The following is a 14,755-nucleotide window of genomic DNA, read 5'->3' as shown; positions in this document are numbered from 1 at the left end:
CACTTCAAACATGCAGACACAAGCATTGGCAGCCACCACAGCCCACGATTTCCCTACATGGGGGCAGAAAGTCCCCATGAAAACACCTTGGAGAAAAAAATAAAAGTCCTATGTTATTAGAATATATAATTACCATCCCAATCTGTCTTAATATCCATTCTAGCTCCCCCACTCCCAAAATGGGGGGGGAAGCAAAATCTTAGTGAAGTATCGTAAATAAGTATCACATCTTCCCAGTCCATTACTATCTAACCAGTCCACCCACCCTTGGAGCATAAGGGAAGAAATAAGGTATAGGGTAACAGTATTCCAAAGGATGTAGCAATCTCCACCCTCAAGGATTCAAAGAATAGAATCAGAATTTTCAAGCTTAGAGATCATCTAACCCAGTTCTTTCATTTTACAATTGAGAAAAGTAAGGCTCATTCTAATTGCCATGTCCTAACCTTTAAATGTCCACATTCACTTCCCGACCCAAATTCTCCTTGCTGAAATGTTCTCCATCTTTCATAGATCACCCTGTCTGTCCATGAGGTTCCCCTCTTCCCATTTTTTGGGTGGGGGGGAATGGGTGGAGGGATGAGATTCTAGTTATTTCTGTCCTTATAATATTCTCTACTAGATAATAAACTTCTTGAAAACAAGGACCAAATCTAATTTATGGGTTAAATAAATGATGAATCACTGTCAGTTGGACAAATGAAGATATGGCCAACCAACAAAGATGGCTGACTGTGTATGGATTTTAGCAAAACATCTGACAATAACTTGGGCACAAGTTGGACAGATGCAAGTATGATAATGGTGTGGTTGCATTGATTCAGAAATAATGAAATGACTGATATTCTCCAGCTGATTGGCCTCATGAGCATTCCACCTCTTTCTCTAAACTTCTGTCTCTCCTTATCTACTGGTTTCTTCCTAACTGCCCACAACCACACCAGGATCTCCTCCATTCTTAAAAAACAAAAACACCTTCACTAACTATACCATCCCCTCAAGCTATCATCCTGCATCTTTCCTCCTTTTTTAAAAACAAACTCCTTGAAAAGGTTGTCTGTACCCATTGCTATCACTTCTTCTATTCTCACTCTTTAGAACCCACTACAATTTGCCTTCCACCCTCATAACTCAGCTGCAATTGCCCTCTCCAAAGTCCCTAAAGTCTCTTCCTTGTTAAGGCTGGTGACCCTTTCTTCATCCTTGTCGTCTCTCAAATATTTGAGATAGTTTCACTTCTTTAGACATTCAAGACCTCATTCTCTCTTAGTTCTCTTCTTATTTCTCTTACTACTCCTTGCTTTCCTTTCAGGGATCATCATCTACATCATGCCCCCTAACTATTGTGGTACCCCAAGTCTGTGGCCTGAGCTACTTCTCTGCCATTCTCTCTCTGTGTCTGTTTCTCTGTCTCTCCTGAACCCTGCTCCTCCTTTATGATCTTTCAAGCCATATTATATATTACTTCCTTCAGATTTATGGTTAAACACTGTGATCCAGCGAAACTGCATTCTATTTCCCATCTCTATGACTTTGCAATGCCCTCTCTCCTTACCTCCACCTCCCAAAATACCTACTTTTTTTTTATAAAGTTTTAACTCACTTGTGACCAATTTGAATCATTCCTTGATACCCTTTGTGGTTAATGATGAGGAAGCCTGGTATTGATCTTCAGTGGCATTTGGGGTATTGCCACAGATAAAATACATCAACATATGAAATTTAGTGTAAAATCCTGTACAAGAATCTAAAAAATCAGAATGGAAGAATGAAAGGGCATGATTGGGCTAATAGTGATGTCAAAATGATCTTGACTTTCTAGTGGATCTCCAGCTCATCATGAGTCAACTCTATAACATGGAGTCAGTTAATTAGCATGATAGTTGATTAGTTAATTAACACGATAGTTAATGCACTCTTGGGCTGCACCAAGAGAGGAAAATTATCCAGAAGAAAAGAGATCTCAGCCCTGCTGTCCTCTATTCTGGTCCAATCACATGGGGAATGTTGTTTTTTCCAATCTGGGAGTCCCACTTTTAGGAAAGACATTGACAACCATGAATTTATCCAGTGATGGGGAGGAGACCAAAGACCATGCTACTTCAAGATCAATTGAAAATGGTAGAACTATTTGATGTGTAGAAGAGAAAATTTGGGTGAGGGAGGAAAGCTGTCTTCAAGTATTTGAAAGATTGGATTAGACCTAGCCTGCTTTCCCCTAAAGGGTATAAATGGGAACAATGTGTGGAAGTTACAGAGACTGATTTCAGTTGATGAAAAGAAAACTTCATGATAATTAGAACAATCCCCCAAAGGAATGGGCTGCCCCAGGAAGTAGTAAGTTCCACTTCACTGACTAGAGGCCGAGATGAGCCTGAAAGACCACCCATCGGTTTTGCTGTAGAGGGAATTTGGTTCATGTAAAGCTAGCAGTGGGGTAGAGCTCCATTATGGATGGAGAGCTGTCACTGGAGTCAAGGAGAACTGGATTTGAATCCTGTCTCTGACACAAACTGACTATTTTGCCTAGTCTAATTTGCTTCACCAATCAATGCCTCTAAGAGTGTCTCTCAAACTGAGGAGGAAATATACTGCTTTAGGAGAGAGAATCCTTCCTCACCAGATCCCTACAAAGTTCCAGGCTAAAAATCAACAGTAACCAAATAGAACTAAACCGTTAGACTCTGAGGGTGAAGAGTGGATAGAAGGAAGTGTGGACACATCAACAGTTGATCCAGCCTGTTGATTATTTTAAGAATTTTGAAATCACAGCAATAGAAATTAGCTCCTGGATGGATGAAGGTGAAGTGTGTGTGTGTGTGTGTGTGTGTGTGTGTGTGTGTGTGTGTGTGTGTGTGTGTGTTTGTGTGTGTGTAGGTGGCTCAACGAATAGAATGTTGGATCTAGAGTCAGAAAGACATCTTTCTGAGTTCAAATCCAGCTTCAAACACTTCCTAGCTATGTGATGCTGGACAAGTCACTTAGCCCTGTTTACTTCAGTGTCCTCATTTTTCAAATCTACTGGATAAGAAATAGCAAAATAATCTAGTATTTCTACCAAGAAAACCCCAAATGGGCTCACAAAGAGTCAGATATGACTGAAATGAATCAACAGCAAGAAAAGTGAAAACCCTGGGGACAAAGATAGAGGATAGACTCCAGAGGAACAAAGGCTTGACTCTAGGAAAGTCAAGAAGAATGTCTAAATGGGAGAAGGGTGGTCACCAAAGACAAACTTCTTGCATCTGTCAGTTATTAATAGAAGTTGCCCTGAGTCCTACCAATTCCCCATTGGAATGACTGCTTGGGAATCTGGTTTTCCAAGATTCCAGAATATGTGAGACTCCACTCATCAGTGTTCCCTGAGTTCAGACTAACATCCAAAGCCTGGATCCTAATGGGTTGGAAATTGATCTGATTTATTCTGAGGAACAGGGAACTATAAACATGAAGAAATGCAAGTAGCCAAGGATGAAGGGAAGATAGGATCAGATGGAGCCCCGGATACTTGACCTTATAGCTGTGGCACAGTAGAAAAGATGTAATGTTCAGAGTACAGTGGTCTGGGTTCAAATTCCATCTCTTCTGCTTACCTTGTGTAAATCACTTACTCTCTTATGGAATTCAATTTATTACAAGGGAGTTGGATTGGGTGATCTCTAAACCTGGCCTGTGGGTAAATGGATCAGCCCCAGAATGGGAGGAGGGCAACCTCCCCGGAGTGATTTCTGCTTCTCCAAAGATCTCTCTCTTTGCCTGATAGACAACAACAGGTGGGATGGGTAAACTTGGCACCACTGAGAAACCAATCCAAAAAGAGGGAAGCCCTTGCCAAGAGAATATTGGCTAAGCCAAAATAGCATGTAATTCAAAGCAACTGCCTTTTCCCAGATTCCAAGACACACGGCTGTTCTTTAATTAACTATTGGGTCACCCAGGCCAGTCTTGTTGTACCTTCCTTGGGAGGAAACTCATGCGTTGTAGAATCAGAGGCCAGAAGAGAACATGGGGACCATCTGACCAACCATCTCTGAAAAAGAGCACCTCCTCCTATATCCCTGCAAAATAAATATTCAGAGGCAGAGCAGTAGTACCATGGGGGAAAGACCCCTGGTTCTAAAGTCAGGAAGACATGTGTTCAAATGTAGCCTTGACACTTCCTAGCAATGGAGCAAATCACTTAACCCTGTTGGCCTCAGTGTCCCCAAATGTAAAATTGAGATATTGCCAGTATCTATCTCAGAGGATTGTCATAAGGATCCAGTGAAAAATATTTGAAAAACAATTTTGAAACTCTATTATTATATAACTTTTACCCACTATGACATTATATGATTATAAGATTACAAAAACTAAATCGGAGAAGGACCACCTAGTCCAAATCCCTTCATCGTACCCTGGAGGAAATTGAGCCCAAGAGAGTCATAGATGTGACTTGTCCAAGATCATACAGCTAAGAAGATTATAGGATCATTGATTTGGAATGGGGAGGAACCCTAAGAGACAAACCAGTCTAACCGTATTTTATAGATAAGAAAACAGAGACCTTGAGTGGAAAAGAGATTCACTCATGGTCATAGAGTAAACCTAAAATGATATGTGAATCCAGGTCCTTTGACTTCAGAGTTAGTTCCCTTTCCATTGTGCTATCAGAAAGCTATCCTGTTTGTTAGTCATAGCATTTAGCATTGGAAGGGACTGTAAGATTGGCTCCAAACATCTCATTTTGAAGATAAAGAAATTGAGGCACAGAGAGGTTAAGTGATTTATTTGTGCAAATAAATCACTTAATAGGTTTGCTCACCAAACAACTCCTTTCAGTTTTTGAAGACAACATCCCAATTCCTTGGACCAGTCCTCATATGGCATTTCCAGTCCTCCCATCATCTGAACAACCTCTAGCTCATCCATGGTCCCTGTGATTTCAACGGTGTAGGGAACTTCCCTGACTCTTTTTTGTTTGGTTGGTTGGTTGGGTTTTTTTGGGATTTTGCAAGGCAAATGGAGTTAAGTGACTTGCCCAAGGCCACACAGCTAGGTAATTATTAAGTGTCTGAGGCCAGATTTGAACTCAGGTACTCCTGACTCCAGGGCCAGTGCTCTATCCACTGTGCCACTTAGCCACCCCTTTCCCTGAGTCTTTTTTTTTAGGTTTTTGCAAGGCAAATGGGGTTAAGTGGCTTGCCCAAGGCCACACAGCTAGGTAATTATTAAGTGTCTGAGGTCAGATTTGAACCCAGGTACTCCTGACTCCAGGGCGGGTGCTTTATCCACTATGCCATCTAGCTGCCCCCTCCCTGACTCTTAATAAGCTAATATTCAATTTACAGCCTTAGAAAGTTGGCTGTGACTTTGGGTTAGGTGACTTTCCCAGGGTCATACAGCTAGTATGTCTCAGAAGTAAGATTTGAACCCAGGTCTTCCTAACTCAGAGACCTACTTTCTCCTAATACACTAAGGCCCCTCACCAATATCCTGTTGGAAATGTGGTCCTCGAAACAGAACACTGTTCTAAGTATGGCTTGTCTTGGGCAGCATGTAAGGGAACTATGTCCTCCTTCCCTGAACAATCTCCATCCATGCTTATTTTCCAGTTTCATGGAAGCTTCCTCAATGAAGTCCAGTTGGCTCCCCATATTCTCCTTCCTCACCCTGGGGAGAGGCATTAGAGCCAGGTGCCTAGGTGAATTTGGAAGGCTTGTAGAACCCTGGGGGAGGAAACAGCAGGAGGGCTGGGCCAGCCTGGAATGAGGTGGTTTATATTCCTTCTTGCATCCCTTAATCACCCCTCTGTGCTGAACAGCACAGTTCCCTTTGCTGAATAATTAAAAAGTCAACTTCATAGCAGCCTCTAATCACTTTATTATATCACAAATGCTAATGTTCTTTCAACTGGGCTGTTTCCCAGAATCTTTTTTGTTATTTTTAGAATTTAAAAAAATAGTCATAACAATAATAAAAAAATAATCAGCATCTCCTGACCCTATCCCAGACTGGGTACCTAGGCAACACATTGTACCAGCCAGTCTCCTTCCTCTTCTCTCAAACCTTTTGTCTAAATTGTTAGATTTTTAAGAACTTGGAGGTGTGGAGGAAAAAAGTCTACTATATGGACTCAGACATATCAAAGCAAAAATCAGCCCTGGGCCCTCCTCTGGTGCAATGACTCGTATCAGCGAATCACTGGATTTGAGAATGGAAAGAGACCTCTAAAGCTCCAGGTACATGATGGTGAGGATGTAGAGAGTTGAGAAGGGCATGACAGGGAAACGTTGGGCAGAGTCATGATGAATTTGAAGGGCGTTATAACTGTGGAAGTGTGGCACCGATCCAATATCACAGGTCCTCGGGGTTTAAGATTGGAAAGAATTTCAGAGATAACCTAACTCAATTTCCTCATTAGATGAAAACGAAAATGGAGGCCTAGAGAGATTCCCTGATTTGTCAAAGAGTCACATGTACATAGAAAGAGGACTGGATTTGGAGTCATAGGACTGGACTATAGGGAAGGACCCTGGATTCAAATCCTGCCTCTGATATTCATTCCCTGCCTCTGATACTCATTTCGCCATAGGCCTTCGTTTCCTCTTCTATAAAAGGAATAAGATGATCACCAGGGTACCTTCTGCTCTAGAATTTTGATCCTATTCTCTCCCACCCCATCCCTGCCTCTTACTTTTCCTGCTTTCCTATAATATCCTGCTCAAATTCCACCCTGTGTAGGACCACCTTTACGGTCCCTCTAACTGCTAATGCCTCCGCTCCAATATTGTGTCTATCAACTTTGTATGTATCTTGTATCTCCCCCTTTAGAATATAAGCTCCTTGAGGATAGGAATTGCACTTGTTTTTCTTTGTAGACCTAAGATTTAATCCAGTGCCTGAGCCTTTATTACATGATTGACGGTATGACTCGGAAGCCTCTAGGTACCCTTGCTAAGTTTGCGGTCACAGAGATTCCAACCTCAGACTGTGAACTGAACCAAGCTCTCTGGCCTCTGTTTATTCAACTAAGGAGGACCCTGAGCTACAGCAACACCGAATTTCCTTCCAAATCTAAATCCCATTAACCTACAATCTTGCATGTGTCCTTCCTGCTTGAGGCTGGGGAAACCTCCCCACCAGCACCTCCATCCAAGGCTAGTCAACATTTCCCATTGTTCACTCCTTATCTACCGATTACCTGGCCATCTTATACACCCCAGTCAAATATCGCCTTCTCTCTCCACTAGGACCACTTTATTTCTATGTTAGTCTCAATCAGACATTTACCGTGCATCATTTTATGTTATAAAACTAGGTGGCACAGTGAATAGAGCACTGATCTTGGAATCAGGAGGACAGGAGTTTGAATCCAGTCTTAGACGCTTATCACTTAGCAGCTGTGTGATCCTGGGCAAGTCACTTAACCCTCATTGCCTCGCATCCAGGGCCATCTCCAATTTTCCTGATTCATATCTGGTCACTGGACCAGATGACTCTGGAGGAGAAAATGGGGCTGGTGACTTAGCACAGCCCCACCCCCAATCAAATCCAATCCATGTGCTTGTCATGGCATCACCTCCCTGAAATCATGATCTTCGTCGAGAATGAAGGACAAACATCACTTACTTTTACATCCATCACTTTCTCCTATAGGCTGGGGGTGGAGAGGGGTAGGTAATAGGATTGCATAGCTTAAAAAATAAGTTTATATGTATAAATATATTATATATATATACCCACACATATAGAAATTAATTAATTATTATACCATCGTTCAGTTGTGTCCAACTCTTTGTAATACTGTATGAGGTTTTCTTGACAAAGTGGTTTGTCATTTCCTTCTCCAGTGGCAAACAGAAGTTAAATAACTTATCCAGAGACACACAACTAGTGACTATCTGAGACTGAATTTGGACTCAGTTTAGTGAGAACTATCCACTAAGTTAGCTGTCTCTAATCACTCTTTATATTTCTGTTTATATTTTACAGATTTTTTAGGAAGAAAATAACACTAGTTTCTAACTGACTCAACCAGGGAATGTTGAAAGAAGGGGGGGGTAGTGATGAAAAAAACAAAAGAAAAGAAAGAAAAGAGCATCAATAAAATATTTTTAATTGCACCAAAATGAGCAAAAGGAAATTTAGGAGGGGACACAGACAAGCGTTGCTGGTACAATCACAATAAATTTAATAAACACTTCATGGGAAAAAAACAAATTGTATTTAATAGATTCATGGCTTCTTCTCCAAATCCTCTTTTTTTCTGTTCCTCGTTCATTTGTTCATTTTTAAGTTTGCAATAAGTAATTGATAATTTAACCAAAAAGAAAAAAAAAGAGCAGAAAAGGGCAGAGAGAGATGAAAGAAGAAGGAAACAGGGGAAGTTTGCTTTAAATAATCCTGACAAATATGTTTTATTCATTGAGAGAATAAGAGATTGATAATAATTCATATTAGTCTTAGACCCTTCTTCTATTTAAATGGGGCAGCTAGGTGTGCCATTGTGCAAAAAGCACTGAGTTCAAATCCAACCTCAGACATTTGCTGACTGTGTGACCCTGATCTAGTCACTTCCTTTACCCTGTTTACTTTGGTTTCCTTAGCTGTCAAATGAGCTGGAGAAGGAAGTGGCACTGGGTTCCAGTATCTTTGCCTAGAAAACCTCAAAGAGGGTACCAAAGAGTCGAACGCGACTGGAAATGATGGAACCTCTTAATGTAATCCTTTATCTGGCTGCTGGATCTTGCTGTGGATGGATGGATCTTGCACCCCACAAAAGCTCCCAGGATTTTTTCACCTGAACTATGGGCTAGTTGGTCCTAGAATTGAGCAATCCCCAGGGAAAGAATGTCCTCAGGCTGCTTCTAAGAGCTGGGGCCTGGGCCTTGAAGGGTAATGAAAAGACCACGATGAATATGCAGTCAAAAAGACCTGGGTTAAAGTCCCAGCTCTGGCACTTAACAGTGGTGTGACCTCGGCTAAGTCTTTTGCCTTTCCAAACCTCAATTTCTTCATCTGGAAAATGGGAATATGTATATGTATTATCTATCCACATGGCCAATGTGAGGATCAAATGAACAAAACTGTATGCAGAGCAGGTGGGAAAGAAGCCATGCAGATGGAGGGAACGGCATGGACAAAGATAGGGAGAGGGGAGAATTCACCAAGAATTTACTGGCCTGGCTGGGGCAGAATTTTTTATAGGTGAGAAATGAGGTTTGGCAGGTAAGTCAGAGCCAGAGTCTAGGGGGCCCTCAAGCTCAAACCGAAGCCTCCTGTTTTTCCTGTGGTCTTGCCATCTGAACGCTCTCCTGAGAGTGTCATATCCTCTATGAGGGTGGGGGCCGGGGGGGGGTGCCTTCATCTCTGTTGGCCTCACTCATTAGGAAATGAATGAGATGCCCCAGCTAGGGGGCAGGGCCCTGCTGCTCGTGGCTGCTGGCCCTGTCTGGGGCAGGTGAGAGCCAGATGCGCCATCAAAGGGGAGCTCTGGTCGGGAGGACCCAGGAGGAGGTGGCCTGGGAGACCTCCCCAAGGACACCATTTGCATTTCAAACAGGGGTTGCCTTCCATTTAAATGCAATTAGCATTTGCAGGAATAAGATGCTCCCCCTTTCTTCATCAGCCCCTCCAAAATCAGTCCTCACCTCCTCCTTGGGCTGCAGCCCAGAATTACTCACAGGACCTGGTGACTTTCTCCCATGCCCGGGGGCTCCTGGGGAGCAGCGGCTGCAGCAGCACCCCATCTTCTTCCTGCCTCCCTGTCTCCCTGCTCCTAGATTCCTCTGCTTTTATCTCCTTTTCTTTGTTTTTCCAAGCTGAATTTCCCTCTGTTTGTTTCTCTTCTCCTTTGTCCTGTCTTTCCATCTCTGCCTCTGTCACACACACACAATCACATTTTCACACACAACACAACCAACCCATTTCCCTTCTAAGCCCACCATCCTTTCAGCCAAAGCCAGAGTCCTAGGGCACCCCACCAAAGGGATCAGTCCTTTCTTTGTGAGGCAGTTCAGGATGGTGAAAAGGACCAGAATCCAGAGAGTATTGGGTGCAAATCCCACTTCTGAGGGCACATATCTGGATGACTGTGGACAAGTCACTGGAGCCACCTGGGCCAGAGCTTCATCTGTGGAGGGAGCTAGACCATAGCCGTCCTCTCCCCCCCAGATGCCGATCCCCCGCCTCTGGATAGGCAGGGTCTCCTTGGAAGCTTGCCAGTCTCTGCTTAGATCAGAAGGGATATGGCAGATAACTTCAGAGGTTACAAAGCCCTTTAAACTGAGACCACCGCCGGCCTCAGTTTCCCCATCTGTAAAATGGGAGTGTCAGGCCAGATGCCCTCGGCGTTCTCTTCCAGATTCAGAGCTGGGATCTCTCTCTATTTTGGAGGAAGGTGAGACAAATGGCAGCAAGTTTGCCTTTTCTCACAAACAAGGTGTGAGGGGACGAGCCAGATTCTAGACTGGGGCTCAGAAGAGGCTGACCCAGCCTCCTGGGCCCAGACGGCAGACACCCAGGCCTGGCTTGCTCTTCTGTCTGGGAGACACGCCCTCCTCCCAGCCCTCTAGTTCTCTCCAAAGGCGGAGACCCTGAACCCAGACCCCCAGACGCCCAAGGCAAAGGGGAGACCCTGCAGTGAGATTTGTTCACGGGATTCTCTGGTTCCTCTGAATTCCATTCCAGAGGCTCTGTGTGGTCTTCTCTTGTTCCCTAAGTGATCCCCTGAACCCGTCCATCTCACCCTCTCTTCTAAGACTGTTTGTCAGAGCCTAGAAGCACTCTGCTGACTTGTAATTATTTTTACTATGGTTCTTTGTCTCCACTAATCCTTTGAAAGAAGCTTTACTGAACAGCTGAAATATTATGATGCTATAAAACCTCTGTAATATTTATAAATCCCTTAAGACATCATAAAGAAAAAAAACCTCCCCACAGAGTTCATCTAACATAATTACATATACATTTCCCTCTGATTAATAAAAAATGATCACTTCCTTATGGAAAGATAGACTGAGCTCTCTTTCCTCCCACTCCCCCTCTTCCTTGGGTCCTGCTCCCCCTCCTTCCCTTTTAGCCTTAGATCTTTCTCCTTTCTCCTCTGCAGAAAAAGGTGTCAGAAGATATAAGGGCCTGGCCCACCCCAACAGGACTCTTCTCTCCCCAGCTCCTGCTGCCTCAACAACAAACAGGGACCGAGTTTTAAGAGCAAAAACCTTTGTTCTCCCAAGATTAGAGGGCCCACTTGACTGGGTGGGGGGATTCAGGTCTCCTCATTGAGGCAGAGGAACCAGCCACCTTCATAGCAGGCTGTCTGTGCTAGCCTTCTGGAGGCCTGCAGTTCCCAGGTTCTTGAGATAGAAATAATTTTAGTAGGAGACTGTGTTGCCCAGTGGGCAGAGTACTGAGCCTGGAATCAGAGGATCTGCTTTCATATCCTGCTTCTGAGCCAGGTGATGCAGGATAGGGAGCCAGAAAGTCCTGCTTTAGACACGTACCAGCGGCATAATCCTGCACAAGTCACTTAAGCGTGTTCAGCCTCAGTTTCCCTATCTGTAAACTGGGATGATCACAGAACCCACCTCCCAGAGCAGTTGTAAGGATCAAATGAGGCGATCCATGAAAGGCCTTTATAGGCATAATGTTTGTTCTTCATTTTCAAAGAAGACCATAGCATTGGAGAGGGGATAGCCATGACAAGCACGTGAATTGGATTTCAGAGTCCTCTGGGTCCAGTGCCCAGATATGAATCAGGAGGACTGGAGATGCGAGGCAATTAGGGTTAAGGGACTTGCCCAAGGTCACATAGTTAAGTGGCAAGTGTCTGAGGTCAGATTCGAACTCTCGTCCTCCTGACTCCAAGACCAGTGCTCTATCCACTGCACCACCTAGCTGCCCTTAACATTAGCTCTTTCGATTACTACCTGTGTGACCTTGAGTAAGTCCCTTAATGGACAAAGGTTCACTCTGGGGCATCCCTTTCTTCACATCTAAAAGGAGCATGCTGCTGAGGTCCCCTCTGGTCTTATATTTTTAATCCAAACCCCTCATTTTGTAAAAGCTGAACCCAAGGACCAAGAAGAGTAAATGACCAACCCACCATCACACAGGTCATGAGTCACAGAGCCAATATTCTACCTCAAATGTGGGACAAGTTCTCCCCGTGCTTCCATGGATCCTAGCCCTAGAGCGGAAAGTGAACTTAGAAAATCATTTTTTCCTACTGAGACCTTCAGTCAAGTTCTTCCCTTCCCTGGGCCTCAGTTTACTCATCTGTAAAATGAGGGAGTTAGAGGAGCTGGTCCCTTTTAGCTCTAGGAGATCTAAGATCTTTCTATTGGCACCTCCTCCCTTTGGGTCCAAGCCTACCTTTCCAGGTGCTCCCCATCCCTCCTGTGAGTCACAGGCAGTCTCTGGCCTACAAATGAGGGCGTCCGATCCCTTTCTCCCTGCTAGCAAGGATTCAGGATGGCCGAAGCTTGGGGCTCGTCCAGGAGACTCTGCTCAGCCCTCCGGCTAAACTCTCAAACTGGAGGAATTCCAATCTCATAATTCAGTGGGCAAGTAGGACCCCAGGAGTGAACCAAGAAGAATCACTCGTTTCAAGCTTGGAGGGCCTTCTGGGGACATCCAGTGCAATCCCTTTTATTGCACGGATGAGAAAATGAAGACCCAGGGGAGTGAAGTGACTTGCCAAGGTCACTCAGCTAGCCAGAAGCAGAGACAGGCTTTCTGACCCCAAATCCTCTGTTCTTTCCCACAATGCCACATTGCCTTAAGAGGAGAAAAAAGGACAGAGAAGGAAAAGAGCAGTCCTAAGATGCTGCTTGGAGAGTTTTTAATTCCGCCCATAATAAAAACTCTTCCTGCCTCTCCCTCTCTTCTCCTCCCTCTTCCTTCCTTTGTTCTCCTCTCACCCCCTTCTTTTCCCCACCACCAGTTCTCTCAGCTCCCCATAAACCTAGAAAAAAAATGTAATTGTTAAACAAATCAAAGTCAGCAAATAGTTGTTGCCAACTGATGACAAAGTGGGTGACAAGCTTCAGATAGATGGGGTGTGGGCAGAACTAGGGTGAAGACAGGTTGGGGCCTGAGAACACAGTTGGAATGAGGTGTTAAGGCCAGGGGTGAAGGGGAGGCAAGGTTTTAGAGGTGACGTGAGGGTGAGGTTGGAGGTTGGGGGGTAGGATGAGGTGATGTTGGAAGCTGAAGTTAAGGATGAGGGAGGCATATATATATATATATACATATATATATATATATATATATATATATATATATATACACACACATTTACCTTAAGGATATGATTTCTTTCTCAGCACATTCAATTTAGATCAGTGTTATAGTGAGGAAACAATGTAAAGACTCCCAGAATGCCTTCTGGGGGGGGGGAAGCGAGATTAGGGGAAAATTTTTAAAATTCAAAAATAAATAAATAAGTCAAAAAAGAAAAAAAAGAATGAGGGAGGAGGAGGGAAGGTCAGGGTGGGGAGGATGAGGTCAGTCGTGGGGGGGGGAGTTGGAGCTAGAGGAAAGTGGCCAGATTTGTGGGTGAGATGGGGGGGATTGGTGGAATGAGGCCAGGGTTAGGAATGAGGACAGGATTAGATAAGATCAGCTTTGAAGGCATGAGGCGAAGATCAATGGGATGGGGTCTGTGTGGTTGGGATGAGATCCAGGGTGGAACCAGGGTCCGATGAGAAGGTTAGGGGGGGCTTTCAGGGGAGTTGAGGGAAGACAGGGGCAGGGCAAGGCTGGGAATCAAGATGGAGACAGGAGTGTAGAAGAGAGAAACCACCCTGAGAAGCCCAAAGAGATAGAGAATCTGGGTCCCTAGTTGGCTGGGGGTAGTGGACTCCCAGCTCCCTCTGGGGATGGCCTCAGCTTAGATTGAAGCTACTTGGGCTCTCCAGAGAAAGTGTGTATTTTATATCTCTATCTGAGCTCCTGCTGCTTCAAGTTTCCTCCCTTCAGGATGAGCCAGACAGAGGAGATGGAAGAGAGAGTCTGGGAAACAAAGAGGGAAGACACACAAGAAGAATGGGCTAAAGGGAGGGAAAAAAAAGGAGTGAAATAAAGAATAGAGAAAAATAATCACACCCTACCTACCATAAAGCTGTTTTTTCTGCCACCTCTGTTGTGCCAACCTGCAAGATAACACATTGAGGGGCAATTGTCTCTTTTATAGTGTTGCTGACAATGAGGGCAAATATGCCCGTTCCAAGTTTAGACAATAGATGTAAGGTGGCAAAAGTGTGGTAACCAGAGCCCAAAAGAATCTCTGGCATCTCATCTGTGGAGGACTTGGGATTTGCCCAGTAACAAAGCTGGAGATGAACATTGGTCTAGGGCTGCCCTTGAGACATGCCCCCTTCCAGAGAGTACCAACTGGAAACTCGGAAAGGCATGGCGGACGAGGGACGTGGAAGAATCACCATGCCTTTATCATAAAACTGAAAGGAACTCTAGAGATGGACTTTCCCAGAGAGGAAGATGACCTCCTGAAGATGAATTCTGTCAGACCATAAAGTCTTTGACTTCAGAGGGGCTACATCTGGGGTTCTTTGGGATTCCCCTACAGACACTAGCCTAGGAGTCACCAGTATCCAATGACTACTGATCATAATAATAAAAGGAAGGAAAGAAGGCACTGCCATCTGCCCTTCTTGCTGTTCTTCGCCTTTGCCATTCTATCTCCCATGTCCACAATTTTGGAATGGCTATACTCCATGCCTCTTCTTAAAAACCCTTCTTTTCATCCAAAGTT

This window comes from Macrotis lagotis, chromosome 5 (genome assembly GCF_037893015.1).
Source record: "Macrotis lagotis isolate mMagLag1 chromosome 5, bilby.v1.9.chrom.fasta, whole genome shotgun sequence".
NCBI classification, from domain to species: domain Eukaryota; kingdom Metazoa; phylum Chordata; class Mammalia; order Peramelemorphia; family Peramelidae; genus Macrotis; species Macrotis lagotis.
The sequence above is the reverse complement of the archived record's forward strand: the minus strand, read 5'-3'. Positions refer to the sequence as shown.